The sequence below is a fragment of the Panthera uncia genome (genome assembly GCF_023721935.1).
Source record: "Panthera uncia isolate 11264 chromosome B2 unlocalized genomic scaffold, Puncia_PCG_1.0 HiC_scaffold_24, whole genome shotgun sequence".
In the NCBI taxonomy this organism is placed as follows: Eukaryota; Metazoa; Chordata; class Mammalia; order Carnivora; family Felidae; genus Panthera; species Panthera uncia.
Window position 1 is genome coordinate 108454713 of NW_026057580.1, and position 15496 is coordinate 108470208.

Genomic DNA, 15496 nt, shown 5'->3' on the forward strand with positions numbered 1-15496 from the left:
CAGCGAAAACATAAGAGGCAGCGCTCGCATTGCAACCCTAGTAAGGTTGTCTGAACAGTTTTAGAAAATTCCAAACAATACAGACATAATAAATCACCAATGGCTCAGAAAGACATGACATGACAGATCTTGCAATAACCACAGGGAGAGAAAAACCATCAGACAGAAACTTTCTAAATGTAAATGTATAAAACCACACACAAATGCATGAGCAAAAGTACCATATGACAGGCAAGTAGGAGACTTAAAACTAGATGGGTGTCATCTGTTACATGTATTCAGACCATCATTCGAGATAAGGTTCCCTAGGATACGTTCACGAAGCACAGTAACAAACATGAAAGAAGTCCATCTGCCAAGTGCTTGGGGGTGTAATGTAAATAAGGACACAGGGCACTTGATGTGTCTCCTGTCATCATGGGCCATGTCATGGGAAAACCGTAGAGTCAGGAAAAGCTATTCTTTCTCCTCTTTCACTCTCCCCCTTTTCCACCATTATTGTCAACACGAACACACACCTGAGGTGTTGGGATTTGACAAATGGAGACAGAACAGCAAAATGAGAAGAGCTCAGACTCTGGACGGAAACCAACCCAGGCTTGGCTCTCATTCCTGTGACGTCTTCTCTGTAATTCCTCAAGCAGTTTCCAACCATATTCCTCATATTTAAAATGTAAATAATAGTATAAACTTAGCAATTTGTAAAGCCAATGTAGTAATGTAAAGTTCTCTACATTAATTTTAGTGTCTTTGAAACAGCATTCACTAAATAGTAGCCCTTTCCTGTTATCAACATACGTCAAAAAATCACACTTCCACTGGTCTATCTAGTATATTTTCGGAATGAGGAAGTATAGAGAATAAGCAGAGGAGATCAGAAAATTCCACATATGCTTACTAGGCAATCTAAAATGAATGTCTTTTTTACTGAGGCAACAAATATTTATTGTCAACTGTATGCCAGAAATCATCTGAATTTGTCAAAGTTCTAATCTTATTTAACAAAACTATCATAACAGAGGGCGGGTGCTTTGCAGGATTAGTCATAATTTGAGTGAGTTAATGTGCTTATTAACTATATATACTGGATTGATGTCCATTAGTTGCATAATTAGAGACAGAGCGAGAGTGAGACGAGAGGGGAGAGAGAGCAATCTCTCTATTTAGTGATCTTGAAGCCAAGACAGGAATGGTTATTTCTCTCTGATATGTATCCCCGAGTCCCTAAGAACATATCTGATTATAAAAATGAATATACACAGCCCATAATATAGTCATAAGGGAGCACTGAATGGCTAAGGCTCAGACAAGAACTTGTAAAAAAAAAATCTTTTTGGTGAAAATTGTGCACAAAAGAAATAAAGTAGATACTAAAAACGCACCACCCACTTTTCCAGAAATAAGATTTGTATAGATTTTACTGAAGATCTCTGTCTTGGTCAGCTTAGGCTCCTATAACACAAATCCTGTACCATGGTTTTGGTGGCTTAGACAGCAAACATTCAGTTCTCAGAGTTCCAGAGGCCGGGAAGTCCAAGCTCAAGGCACTGGGAGACTGGGTGTTTGGTGAGACCCCCCCCCCCTTCCTGGTTTGCAGAAAGCTGCCTTCCTATTGTAGTCTCACATGGCAGAGAGAAAAAAAAAACCTCCAGTCCCTTAATCCCCTTATAAGGGTACTAATCTCATTCGTGAGGGTTTCTAACAACCTCCCAAAGTCTCCCCCTCCAAATGCCAACCCACTGGGGATTAAAGCTTCGCCCTGCGGATTGGGAGGGGAGCACAAACGTTCAATAGCAATCTCCATTAGTCTTTCCGTCATCTATCTGAACCCTCTATGCACTGCGATGGATTCTAGAATTATTCCAGTTCTAGAACTGTTACAGAACAGAGGCACATTCACAACAGACAGCTTTTGAAGGAAATCCAGGAAGACCCACGGGACAGATTACTGTAACTCAGCTCAGAAGACACGGTTCTACTCCTCACTGCATTTCTGCAGTGGCTTGCAGAATAAATTCCTCCATCTTCCTAAACCTGCTGTATTCCCCGAATAAGGTAAAAGTGATGGTTCTCCTATTCTGACCTCAGAGGAGCCATGAGGATCCACAGAGCAATTTTATAAGGAGGTTTCCATAGATCCAAGGGAATAAAGGTGGGTGGGTGAACAAGAGCACAGCTTCAGTTGTATTGCTGTTCCACCGGCTAGAGAAAAGTCTCGCACAGTTACGTGACAGACCTCTCCTAAGCCTTTAGGTTCTGTGAAGAGGGGAGCGTATCAGCTCTGTCATGTTCTGTAGTAAAACCAGGGTTAAGAATTCAGGGCCGTCTCACAGGGCTGACAAATGAGAGGGGAACTGCTTCTATCAGGAATGCTGTGAGGCTCTGTGGGTCGGAGAAAATGGGAATCAGAATGGTTGGGTTTTCTTGGCATGCCCCTAAATAAGAGGTGCGGGAAATTCCTATTGTCCAATTCTTTCAGAAACCAGGGAGAAGCAGGATTCAAGGGAACGCCTTGAGAGAAGGTCTAAGGGTTGCTCATTTCATCTAAACCAATTTTCCCGTTCCCTGCTGTTTATCAAGATCAGCAAGCCACACATTTGTATCTGTCCCTGTGTTGATCTCTCACTGGAAATGTCTTTTGGTTCCAATTCAAATTCATTTGGGTGCCTAGAAAGAGATGTTACTAGTTATAAAGCCATGCCAAGATTGTTTCCAGACTACATACTTCCTTTTCTAAACCCAGAGACCCATGTTTGGGATGCCTTTACATAAAAAGTTGTCAAGATTAAAGAAATACAGACATGAGGCTGCATAATTTAAAATTACATAGACAGGATTTTTCCAGAAACCCTTTTTTAACGTACAGTAAATCCAACTTTCTAAAGGCCCTGGGCTGGGTTTATCTCTAAGTATCTCTGGGGAAACTGTGATGTATATTAATCCACTCTTCTGCGTCTTTAGCTCAGGGTATAGAAATACATCAGCTACCTTCTTGCAAACCTATGACAAGGTAGTCTTTCCCTCCCTCTGCCTGGGCTTCTTCAGCAACCAGAGATGGGCTAGGAATGGAGGGCTAATAACTGTGATGCTATAATGTCCTGCAAAAAATAGGTTCTCTACAATAAAGACATACCTATCTCCGTATTAAGGAGATCGTGGCGGTTTAGGTTAGAGAATTTCCTAAAGGCATCTTTTAAAATAAGGTAGATAAGGGAAAAATGAGTGCACAAAATCCATTTGGGCTTCCAAAAAACTTTAGTGCCTTTTTGGGTTAACCTGGTAAGTACTTAAGGCAAAATATAAAATCCCATTATGGATTTTTAGAGCTGGTTAAGAGAGAGAAACTAAAGAAGAGAAATCAATGGTCATTCCTCAGCCTCAGACAAAGTTAATAGTTACTGCCTTAAGAATCTGATTACAGTTAATCCTCTGGTGCTAATTTTCTTCCATATATTTATTAACAACATGGAAGTGTAAAATGTGCTGATAAAAAATAATTACACAGTCTGTCAAGGCTAGGAAAAATTGTGAGGATGGCAGAAATAAGTCACAGAGATGGCCAAGGAAAGAAATTCAGCTTAGATAAGGAAAAGTGACACTGTGCTGGAAATCACTTCCAATAATCTTCCCCAAATCCCTCAAAGTGAATACGAGATGTTACAGGGAAGCCTTTACGGGTAGCAAAAGCACCGTCCCCCTTGATTCTAAGCACCAAGATCAGTTTTAGCCAGGTCAGTTTAAACGAGACACAGCAGAATTCAAAATTAGACTGACGAGGGTGCCCAAAACAAAACAAACAAAACAAAACAAAATCAAAACCTGAACGGGCTGTTCTGGGGAAAGACGTTAACACTTCATAAGTCCAACATGGCAGACAGTGACTCCAGGAACTTGTGGATAATTGGAAACAATTGCTCTACGTTCGCTGTACCTTGAATGATTCATGATTCATCCTAAGTAGATTCATCCTAAAATACCTCCCTACACTGCACCTTCAAAATGGGTGGATTATTGCAAAGCCTCTCAATTAGTAACGGTAGCCTCTCAACTCTTACCTGTTAATAACTACTCATTGACAGAAGGGGGAAAGGGTTAAAAGGTGCCCAATGCAAACTGTGCCCTTTATCGTCATCTCATCTTTCCTCTGCTGACACACTTCTGGGGACCCATAGGATCTGTCACCAAGGACCACGTTCAAGTATTCTGCTTTGCTACACAGCCAAATATTGTTTAACTCCTTGAAAATTGAGTTTTTGACCCTCTGACTTTTCAATTAAGAGGACTGGGTTCTGTTTTTGTTTTTAGAAAACAAGAAAGCTGGTCACTGTGCCGCACATTTGTAGGGTTTCTGGAATCACTCATAGATTTTTGTGGACCAAAGGCTATCCAACAGTGAGAACACGATTTCAGGATGGCGTCCCCTGCCGGGGGTATGTTGCTGAATTGTCTCTTCATGCCCAATCAGTCAGATGATGTGTATTCTGGGAATAAAACCTTGGCTATTTTTCTGTAAATCTAAGCCAAGTAATACGAAGAGAATAAAAAGCCACGACGGAAATAGTCATCCTAAAATGCCCATCTTCTTGATCGTGTTGAAAAATTTTCCAGATGCAACTTTCCACCTAAAAGTCTGTCAGGGGGAGGCAGTTATAAGATGACAAAGTAACGATAATACTGCCTCTTTCTTTCCCCCTAAATAAACCAAAATAAGGGAAGGGGACGGGGACACAAAAGAAATGCTGTTTTCCATGAAAACAGAATCACCTAGGACCCAAGCCAAAATATATATATTTTAAAAAATACTCAAGGGCGCTTTCACGGCTCAGTCGGTTAAGCATCCAACTCTTGGTTTCAGCTCAGGTCACGATGTCACAGTTCGTGGGATCACACACTGCGTTGGCTTCTGTGCTGACAACACAAAGCCTGCTCGGGATTCTCTCTCTTTTTCCCTCTGTCTCTGCCCCTCCCCAGCTTTCTCATGCTCTAAATAAACAAATAAACAAACATTTAAAAATATGTAAAAAGTACCCACCAAATGCAATGAAAGTTGCACCAGAGTGAGGGAGAACACGAGGAAAGATGCCTTCCCCTGTAGATCTAAAAGGATTTTCCCAAAGTAGTCTACAAAACTGGTTGTCCAAGGCTTGCCAAGGATGGGAGCCCCACAAATGTAGGGTTGGAGCCCAATGGACTGTAGCTGGAGTGCAGAGGAACCATAAGGAATCCAGCCCTTGCAGTGGACTTGAAACCACTGCATATGCTGGGATATGCCAATCCCTGAAATTGGAGTAACACGACTGTATTCATCTGCTCGGGCTGCCCTAGCAAAGTACCACACTGAGTGGCTTGAACACCAGGAATTTCTCGTCTCACAGTTCTGGAGGCTCAAAGTCCAGGATCAACATGTCAGAAGGATTGGTTCCTTCTGAAAGTGCTAGAGACGGACCTGTTCGATGCCTCTCTCTTGGCTTCTGCCAGTTGTTGGCAATCCTTAGAGTTCCTTGGCTTGTGATGTATCATCTAATCTCTGCTTCCGTATTCATATGGTACTCTCCTCTATGTGTGTTTGGCTCTGTGTCTCTACTCTTCTTCTTAGAAGGACGCCAGACATATTGGACTAAGGGCCCACCCTCCTCCAGTATGACCTCTTCTTAACTTAACTAATTACACCCACAATGACCCTATTTCCTAATAAAGTCATATTCTAAGGTCCCGGAAAGAACATGAATTTGGGGAGAATGTAATTCAGCATAATTTTGTGACCCAGTATGGCTGGTATCCCTCAGGCTTCTGGCACAGGCAGTAGAAAATTGGAGAAATATGTTATCATCCCATGCCTTATATCATTACTTATATGGAATAGGAACACATGTTCTAGCAGCAGTGGATACAAAGTGAATTGAATTTGTAAGCTTCAAATAAAAGAAAAAGATTCCTGTATCTTCCTTTAGTATATGCAAGCTAGACAAACAAACGAATAAGTAAAATAATCAGGCACCCAAGAGAGATAAAAAAAAAGATAATAGAAATTAGCTTCAGACTTTTCTACCACAGTATTCAGAGCAAGGTATATAGCAAGTTCCTAAGGAAAAAGAGCATGACCCAGGAATTTATACCTTGTTATATTATTGCTCAGAAAGAAAGGCAATTAGGATATAATACCCATAACACTTTGAAAAAAGCTAACAGAGGGTTGGAATACAATTTTGCAAACTTGAATGAAGTCAAAACATGCTCATACCCTCAACCCCATTCAAATCCACTCTTAAGCATTTAATGTAGAGAGACCCTCACACACGTAGACAGTGAGCAACTTACAAATGTTCAGAGAAGCACTCTTCATACAGGCCCCATATTGGAAACAGCCTACTATCCATCAATAGGAGACCGTGTTGTATTCCAGGAGTTGACAGATTGTTTTTATAAAAGGCCAGACAGTAAATATTTTCAGCTCTGCAGGTCATATTGGTCTGCTTCAGCCACCCAGCTCTGCTGTTGTAAAAAGCAGCCATAAACCATTCGTAAATGAGCAGGTCCGACGGTGTTCCAATAAAACTTTATTTGTAAAATCGGATGGAAGGCTGGGTTTGGGGAACCTCTGAGGTATAAGGACATAACAAAAAATAAAAGTGACAAATGCGCAAAAAATGAATTGGAAGGATACACACAAAACTAGTAGACATCCTTAAGGCAAAGAGATGAATAAGAAGTCGTAGTAAAAGGATTGTTGAAAATGATTTTAAGTTGGTGAATTGCTTTCAGATTCAGGTGCAGAAATTAGGTCCAAACAATTGGCTACTTGTGAGAACACACACAGAGATGAATCAACCTGTACCCTGCACCTGAAGCCAATACATACACTTCCGAAGGAAGCATCCAAATAACAGGTAAAGCACTCTACCTCCCAGAAACATAACTCTTGATTTTCCAAACATTCCATCTGTTCCATAAAAATATATTTCTATTTTTAAGAACATGACCTTCTTTTGTGAAAATCATTTTGAACTAAAATAATGTATTCTCTAAAAATATTTGAATAAGTCTTAAATAGTTAAAGGGAATCGAATATTAATTGCAAACATGGTCAGCAATTTCCTGTTATATGGAAAATTAACTCCACCATATTTTCTCTCAATAGCCCAACCTCACAAAGCCAATCCCTTGGTCTTTCTCCAACAGATCTTCCACTTGTTCTACATACCCAGACACTGAAACTACTCAGAAGTGTGGGGAGGAGATGTTGAGAAATCCCTTATTTATCGACTCCCGGAAAATTAGATTCACATGTTACGCATGAATAAGTTTTTCTGAATACCTGTCTGGTGCGTCACCAGTCGATGGCTAACGATGAGAAATACCTAACTCTACAAATGGCAAAGGACATATGTGGCAAGGTGTCTGATGATGAGGAATGAAGGAGGAGGTAAAGAAAGGACCAGATATTATGGTATTAAACACAACAACAGTAGGAATTGAGCCATTATGCATGTAAGCACTGAGACTCACAGGTGCCAAGGAATCTATCCAAGGGTCACACACAAAAATGTGGCAGATCCAAGACTCAGATCCAAGTTGATCAACCTCAAAATGGGCATTTATACATAAGTAGTTAGAATTTGCTGTATTGTAAAAATCTGGGGCACTTTCTTCATGAGAACCTCAGGTCATGAAACATAATGGCTATGCATTTCCTGGGCTGCAGAGGAAAGAACTAGATTGAGAACAACCAGTCGTCGCTCAATGACTATCTATTGTACCTGTAGCACTGTTTTCGGTCCTGAACCGAAACAGCAAACCCAAGAGAAAAGAACTGATAATCAAGCACATCGCGCACGTAACAGCCGTGATCACAAAATATTTGTTGAGTTAGTGGATGAATGACTGAGCGAATGCCTATGTCAATATTGTGACCCTTGGACTCTAAGTTTACTAGAATATTAACATATCTACATGATGGGGGACACCTGGGTGGCTCAGGTGGTTAAGCATCCAACTGTTGGTTTCAGCTCAGAGCATGATCTCATGGTTCATGAGTTCGAGCCCCGCATCAGGTTCTGCGCTGACAGTGCGGAACCTGCTTGGGATTCTTTCTCTCTCTGCCCCTCCCCTCAAGATAAATAAATAAACTTAAAAAAATCTATATGATGGAATCAAAACTGTCATTATGGAAGAAGCAAGCTCCAAAGTGCTTTCTAGAGGGTCTCTCTCTCTCTCATTCTCTCTCTCTCATGCACACACACGCACACACACACACACAGAAGGTGCTCATCAACTCCCCTAGACACAAGTCTTGCCCTAGACTTGGCAAACTGCCTTTTCTGCCCAACCCACAGGATTGAGCATCTCAAGTGAAGCGGAAAAGAAGGGCTGAAATGAAGGCATATTTGGGCAAAAACCTTGAGGGATGAAAAGAAGAGAGAGACTGCAAGCACAATTAGAGAGTATTAAATACAAAGTGTTATCAGACGGGGGCAGAGTAACAGCGAGCTACAACCCGTCAGCTCTGTGAACAAATTCAGGTGTTCGACACTTCTCACTCTTCCCCCTCCCTTTCCCTCTCTGCTAGACTCATAAAACTGAGGAGACACCCTCCAGATCTTTTAAATGTGTTTGGGTGGGATTATTCCCGCCCCCCCTGCCCCCCCGCCCCGACAGCCACGCATTGTACTAAGACTCCAGCACCGTGGTGAGGCAAGATGGGGAGTACTCAAATTCATTCCTTGTTACTTTGATGGCCTCGGCTGCCTTCATTTGTCCCTCCCCAGTAACCTCAGCTGAGAGAGCAAGAAAATGATGCTTCCTCGTTCAGGACAAGAAAAATGCTCTAGAGGTGAGTTTGAAGTGTTCAAGGTCGGCTCTAGAGGTGAGTTTGAAGTGTTCAACACGTTCAAGACACGGGAACGTGTCATACTCATTCTGGAAAGGCATTCCATTGTCAAGTGTTGGCCAGGAAGGAGAGGAATAAAAACATATGGAAAGAAAAGGGAATACAGACTTTCCTTATGGTATAGGCTCTGCGAGACAGAGAAGAGTATGCCTTCCGCTCACCGGAAGATTCAGGAGGAAAGCCTTCTTATAATTCTGCAGCCCAGTGCTGATAGCCCTTGGCATCTTTTCAGCAGGAGGTACATTAACAAATAAGGAAAAGCATCCCCCTGGGCCTCTGATAACATTTATTTCATGCATCATTTCCTCCAAGGAATAGTAGGCTGTGTATTTTTTATTCCTGGTGCGCCCTGTCTAAGAAATAACGGCCAAGCTCACCTGTTTACTTCGGTGTGTTTTACAACCCTCCCTAAGCTTTGTTTGTCTTTCTCCAGTTTCTTCTTCTTCTCCTCCCGTATGCCACACTACGGAGGTCTGAATACAAGGGACACAGATGCTAATACACCGGCTAGATTTATGGAATCTGCAGTATCTCGGGCAAGCCATCTCAAGTCTTTTATGGAAGGAGGCAGAGGAAGCATCCAAAATAAATAACTCAAATGGCCCGTGCAGTATAAACTAAAATTAGGGTAAATAAATGAATACTAGCGTGATTCCCAAGCTTCCATCAACTCTGTCAGCCCTAAGTGCCCACCAGGGGCTCTTGGCTTCTCCGCGGACCAGATTTAGCCTGAGTCTAAATATGTGCCCCTGGGCCCAGCTGCACAGACTGGCCACACAGACGTTCTTCTTGGCCCTATGGTGAGGCCACTGCGCTTTGGAGGCCCATGTCTGGTGATTGAGAGAGTCATTCCCAGCTCTGGTTTCCATCTTATTAATTTCCTCACCAAGCCCATGAACTCAAATCCCCGCACGTCTCCCCCATCCCCCACCCCAGGGCCTGTTCTGGAAAGAAAATGGAAAAAACTGATCTTTCCCTGCCACCTGAAGGGCCCTCTTTTCCGAATCCTCAGCCCTCGTGGCAAAGTGAGCCCCCACCAAGAACCCAGCCTGAGGGCGGTGGGAAAGCCCTGGCCTGCCCTCCTCCAGGGAAAGGACAAAGCTAACGGCCACGTCCACGCTGGGGCTGCAAAGCGGTGAGCCACAGTAACGACCTAGAAAAACGGTTGTGAGAAAACGTTAAGTGTAAATCAGAAGACGGAACTGTGTCTCCATTACAGTTACAGCCGCATAAAAATGCACTCATTTGGTAAGAGAACCCAGAACGTGAAGAAAGGAAAATGGCCATTGCTGGCCATGGTGAATCCCAGGCAAAATTTTTCTTTCATTTCGCTTGTCATTAGCGTATTATGTTCTTCGTGCGACCTGGAAAATGCGTGCCATGTCTGATCGCGTGAGGCCGCGTGCTCAAGGCAGTGCCGTCGGAAGCTGGGAAACAATGGCCAAGCTCACACCAGCCTCAGGTTCGGTTTCCTGGAACCTGCAAGTAGGTTGAAAATGCCACCAGCTCACCACGCAGAGGCCCTGTGACTGGCTGCAGAGGTGACCCACTCTACCCCTCCCGCCTTGTCACCCCTTCCTCCTGTCCCATCTGGCTGCTCTGAGGGCTTGGGAAAGCTTCTGGGCCGTCTGAGGAATAGACGGCCAAATTACCCCCACATTGACACAGGAACAAGGGCGTTTGTGTCCTGTTGCCTTTTCAAGCCACCCAGACAAAAGTCAAGCTTTTCACGAGTGTGTGGATATCAAGCCCCATCGTCATCATTTATGAACTGCCCTGGATTGGGGCACCTGTCTGTCTGTCTCTGTCCCAAAAAAAATAAATAAAAAACGTTGAAAAAAAAAATTAAAAAAAAAAAAAAAGTAATAACTAACCGCCCTGGTTTATTTCACGGTACATTAAGTTTTGTACAGACCACTTTAAATCTGTGCGAGAGGGGCGCCTGGGTGGCTCAGTCGGTTAAGCACCCGACCTCCGCTCAGGTCATGATCTCGCGGTCTGTGAGTTCGAGCCCCGCGTCAGGCTCTGGGCTGGCAGCTCAGAGCCTGGAGCCTGCTTCCGATTCTGTGTCTCCCTCTCTCTCTGCCCCTCCCCCGTTCATGCTCTGTCTCTCTCTGTCTCAAAAATAAATAAAAACATTAAAAAAAAAAATTAAATAAATAAATAAATAAATAAATAAATCCGTGCGAGAAATGCTTGAATACTGTGTGTTCAGAATGTCCAGGGAACCCGAAAGAAAGAAAAGGAACAAGGTCCGTGCCCCTGGTAATAGCAACTAAGAGGCTCTCAGTTGGGTGTGGGGGAGCCGTGGTCACACAAGACTCGAAGGGGTGAGCTATGGTACACGAGGCACATCGCTTCCCACGTTATGCTTGTGTAAACGGAGTCACATTTGTAACCTAAGAACTATTCTTTTCACGTCATCAATTTAAGGACTAGAGAACAATGCTGTGAGTCATTTGCTGGGTACGTATTGTAGGGTAAAGAAGGGTAAGGGGGCAGGGGGTAGATGGCAGAATAATCTCTAAGAAAGGGAGAAAAAAAATAAGACAATGGAAAGTGAGTAATCAGGTTGACAAAGAAGTTGTCCGGGAAAGATGTACAGCGGAATTCCCCATTTCCTTCCCCACTGAGGGCTACCTTTATTACTTTTCTCAGTTGGGTGCATATTTTCACAAATTTTTGTCTACTCACCACACATCTCTTGCTTGCTGATTAATTTGCTTCGTCATTCGTGTTCACCGACGGCCTGCAGAATTGCCAACTGGAGTTGGTCATCGTCACAGACTAACTGATATTAGTACGACTGATTTAAAATGACTCCTCCCCCACCCCCCAAAATGGTGACGTCATGGTGAATAATCGCAGCCTTACTGCAGAGAACCACTGATTTTTGAAATATTGAAAATAGCTCAAGAGTCCAGGTGTTATTCCGGAGGGCTGAGGGGCGCGAGGACCCTGGGTTAGACACCATCGTGGTGAGGTCTGGGACAGCCAAGAATACCACGGAGCATGGAGAATACACTCAGCCGGCAGGCGGCTGGGCTTGAACGTGGTAAATTCGCTCAGGGGAAGATGCTTATGAGTCCCCCGGGAAGGCTCACAGTTGCTGGAGGCCTTCGGCCAAGGGCTGTGAGGCTGAGGAAGTCTGGGGAGAGGCAGATGGCCTCCCTACGTGGACTTGAGTTCCAGTTCCCAATTTCTCCCCAAATCTATCTTTCGTTACCTTTCCTGGGGTTACTTGGCTAGCCACGTTTTTCACAATCGTGTGCGTTTGGGTTTTAAAGGCACAGTAGCTTATCATTCTTTCTCTGGAGACCTGAAGTGTATAAGATTGCCATTATTACTTTCAAATCTGGACTCTCTGTGTTCTCACTCTGGGCTCCATTATACCCTATATACCACAGAGGGACAAACGAAGGAAATTGTGTATGCCTCTCAACCCACAAGCGCGTCACAAGCTGTGAAGGTCCCCTGTAGGTGGCTGTCACGGGCCAACAGGGCTCTCAGGCATCACGGTCAGAAGGGGAGCTGCTTGAGCAGGAGGAGAAAAGCAGGCCTCCTCTAGGCCAAACCTGTGGGTGCGGGAGTTCCAGACGAGGAATTGAGTTTCATCTACAATTAAATCACCACTTCGGCAGCCATTTCCCGAGGAGTATCTCAGAACACGTCAGCCGAGAAGCCTCCTGGTAAGGGACTAGCATTCTTTCACTTTGTTTAAGCCAGCAATTCTCAAGGTAATTTACCCACCGAAACCTTCCGTGCCACATGTATTAAGGCCCCTCACATCCGATTAGCTGGATGGAAACAGCGAGCAGAGGGGTTAGCATGCGGAAAATCCTCGGGCTGGTCGAGTGGCAGTTGCAAAGCTGAGACCAGAAATACTGATTTACAAACCCAGAGGATTCACAGAAGGAGATGCAAACACTCAAGAAAGGAGTTCACAAGAGAAGTCAGATGAGATTGGAAGTTTAAATTCTTGATGTTATTTGGATATCCTAAAAAGAGGGATGGGGGTGTTGTTTGGATATCCTAAAAAGAGGGAAAGGGGTGGGGGCAAAGCAGGGAAGAAACCGCCAGAGTGTGGACTAGGTTTCTGTGGCTGCTGTAACAAAATGCTACAAACTGGGTTACTCCGATAGAAATATATTCTCTCAGCTCTACAGGCCGGAGACCCCAAATCATTATCATGGGACTGAAATCAAGATGTCAGCAGGGCAACATTCCTTCTGGAAGCTCTAAGAACTCCTTCCTTGTCTCTCTCCGTGTCTGGAGGCTGCTGGCATTCATTGGTTTGTGGGTGTGTCATTCCAATCTCAAGACCAATATCTTCAAATATCTCTTTGCTCTGTCTTCCCACCACCTTCTCTTCCGTGTGTGTGTGTGTGTGTGTGTGTGTGTCCGGTCTTCCTTTTGTCTCTCTCATAAGGATGCTTGTGACTGTATTTTAGGGCTCCCCCGGATAATCCAGGAAAATCTATCTCAAGATTTTAACGTACTTGCGTCTTCAAAAATTCTTGTATTTTTTTTTTGCTCTTACTATGTATATATAAGTATATATTTGTATTTATGTACCTATGTATATGTGTACGTTTTCCCCATATAAGGTTACATTCCAGGTTCTAGGAAACAGGAAATGACTGACTTTCAACCAGCCACCTAAGGTAAGGAAATAATTTGGAAGTCAAGGAGGAAGAAGCTGTTAAGAAGGAGGGTGATCAAGGTTGTCAATGGTGCAGACCTAACAATAAAGAGGGAAATTTATTTATTTATTTATTTATTTTTAACAAATGTGGTTTTTTTTTAATGTCTATTTATTTTTGAGAGAGATAGACAGTATGTGAGCAGGGGAGGGAGAGAGAGAGAGAGGGAGCCGTAGAATTCGAAGCAGGCTCCAGGCTCTGAGCTGATGTGGGGCTCGAACTCATGAACCGTGAGATGGTGACCTGAGCCAAAGTCGGACACTTAACCGACTGAGCCACCCAGGCGCCCCTAAAGAGGGGAATTTAAAGAAAAGCTTGGATTTGGGGTCCACTGCACTTGTCTTCTGCTGTCATTTCAACCCAGCCAGACCCATGTCATGCTTTTCGTGAGCGAGTGTGTGGATCTCAAGCCATACCTCGTCATCGATTCATTGCCCAGGCTATTTAATGGTATGTTAAGTTCTACACAGACAATGGTGGCCAGAACTGATCCGGCCACATGGCAAAGCAGGGAGGAGAAATGGGAAACCAAAAAGTATAAAGATAAAGACCCTCTTTCACCTTCTCCTTTCAACTTAACGGTCACAATCCATAGCTAAATTATATTCCATAGGTGTCCCTGTGCTGGTATATGTTGTCGTGTAGTAATTTTTAATTAAAAAAAAAAAAGAAAATAGCTCAGTGGAGACTGTTGTCTGCTTTTTCATGCTTGGGTATCTGTTGAATAATATTTTTCCAATGCCTGCTGCCTTCGACAAGAAAGAAAGTTCGCCATGTCCTCTAAATTGTGTTATTTTCCTCGGTCTGCAGTTCCCCTGCCTTTTTCCCCTTTTTTCCCTCTTCCTTCTTTTTTCCCTCTTTTCTCCCTCTCTGTTCCCCACTTTACTTGGCCTTCTTCACCCATCTCGCAACAAGGAACCCTGAACTCCAGAAGGTCCAGCCCTCATCTAAACGCAGTTTAGAGAGGAGAAGGAAGAGTCATGAGCATAGTGGAAAAGAAGGACCTTGCAAGAATAACAAAGCTTTCATTATATTTATGTTGGAAAGACTAAAATCAGAGAGAGAAATGGAAAGGAAAATAGTTTTAAAAACACCTGGCACCAATCACATATATACATGCACAATCAGGTATGTAGAGAAATGACATAATTAGCTATGAATAATAATGGTGATAATCAAAATAGTATTTTTACAGGTCTCAAGAACTCATGGTTTTGTGGTTTTTTTTTCCTGTCTTCTACCATGTGGCTTCGATATTTATTCTTAGAGAAAAGAGAATCCAATGATGTTCTAATGTCCCATTTATCTTATCTCAGAAATATCTTATGAGACCTGAGAGCTTAAGAGCTTTGAGACCCCAAATCTTTTGGAATAGACAAAAGGAGAGCTCGTGGGGATACACGAGCATTTATAGCGGCTTTATTCATAATAACCCAAATTGGAAACAACACAAATGTCCATCAACTGGTGAATGAAGGCACAAATTGTACGGCATCCAGGCAATGAAAAACTACTCAGCAACAAAAAGGAATAAGCCACCAATACGCACACCATGGGATCTCCGAACATTATGCTGAGTGAGGGAAGCCTGACTCAAAAGTATACATTTGGTGTGATTTCACTAGTAGAATGGGCCAGAAAAATACATGTAATCTATGCTGGCAGGAAACATATCAGTGGTTGCCTGTAGCCATGGGTTTGGAAGCATTGACCACAAAGACCTTTTTCAGAGCGATGAAAATGTCCTACATCTTGCTGTGTTTGGTGGTCACGTGCATGTATAAGTTTGTCAAAGCACATTAAGTACAATTAAAATGGGTGCATTTTATCGTGGGCCAATTGTACCTCAGTAATACTGAAATTTAAGGTGTGTTTTCTGTCTTTGGGTATTAATATTCCTTAGAAA

The 15496-nt window shown here is 43.2% G+C and overlaps 1 long non-coding RNA gene across 1 annotated transcript; it reads left to right on the forward strand.

The window, feature by feature from the left end:
- Positions 1-1903: 1903 nt before the first annotated feature.
- Positions 1904-9539, forward strand: LOC125938081 (uncharacterized). Its single transcript, XR_007462599.1, has 4 exons — positions 1904-2055; positions 6763-6887; positions 7180-7423; positions 9321-9539. It is a non-coding gene; the product is annotated as an uncharacterized LOC125938081 (long non-coding RNA).
- Positions 9540-15496: the final 5957 nt, after the last annotated feature.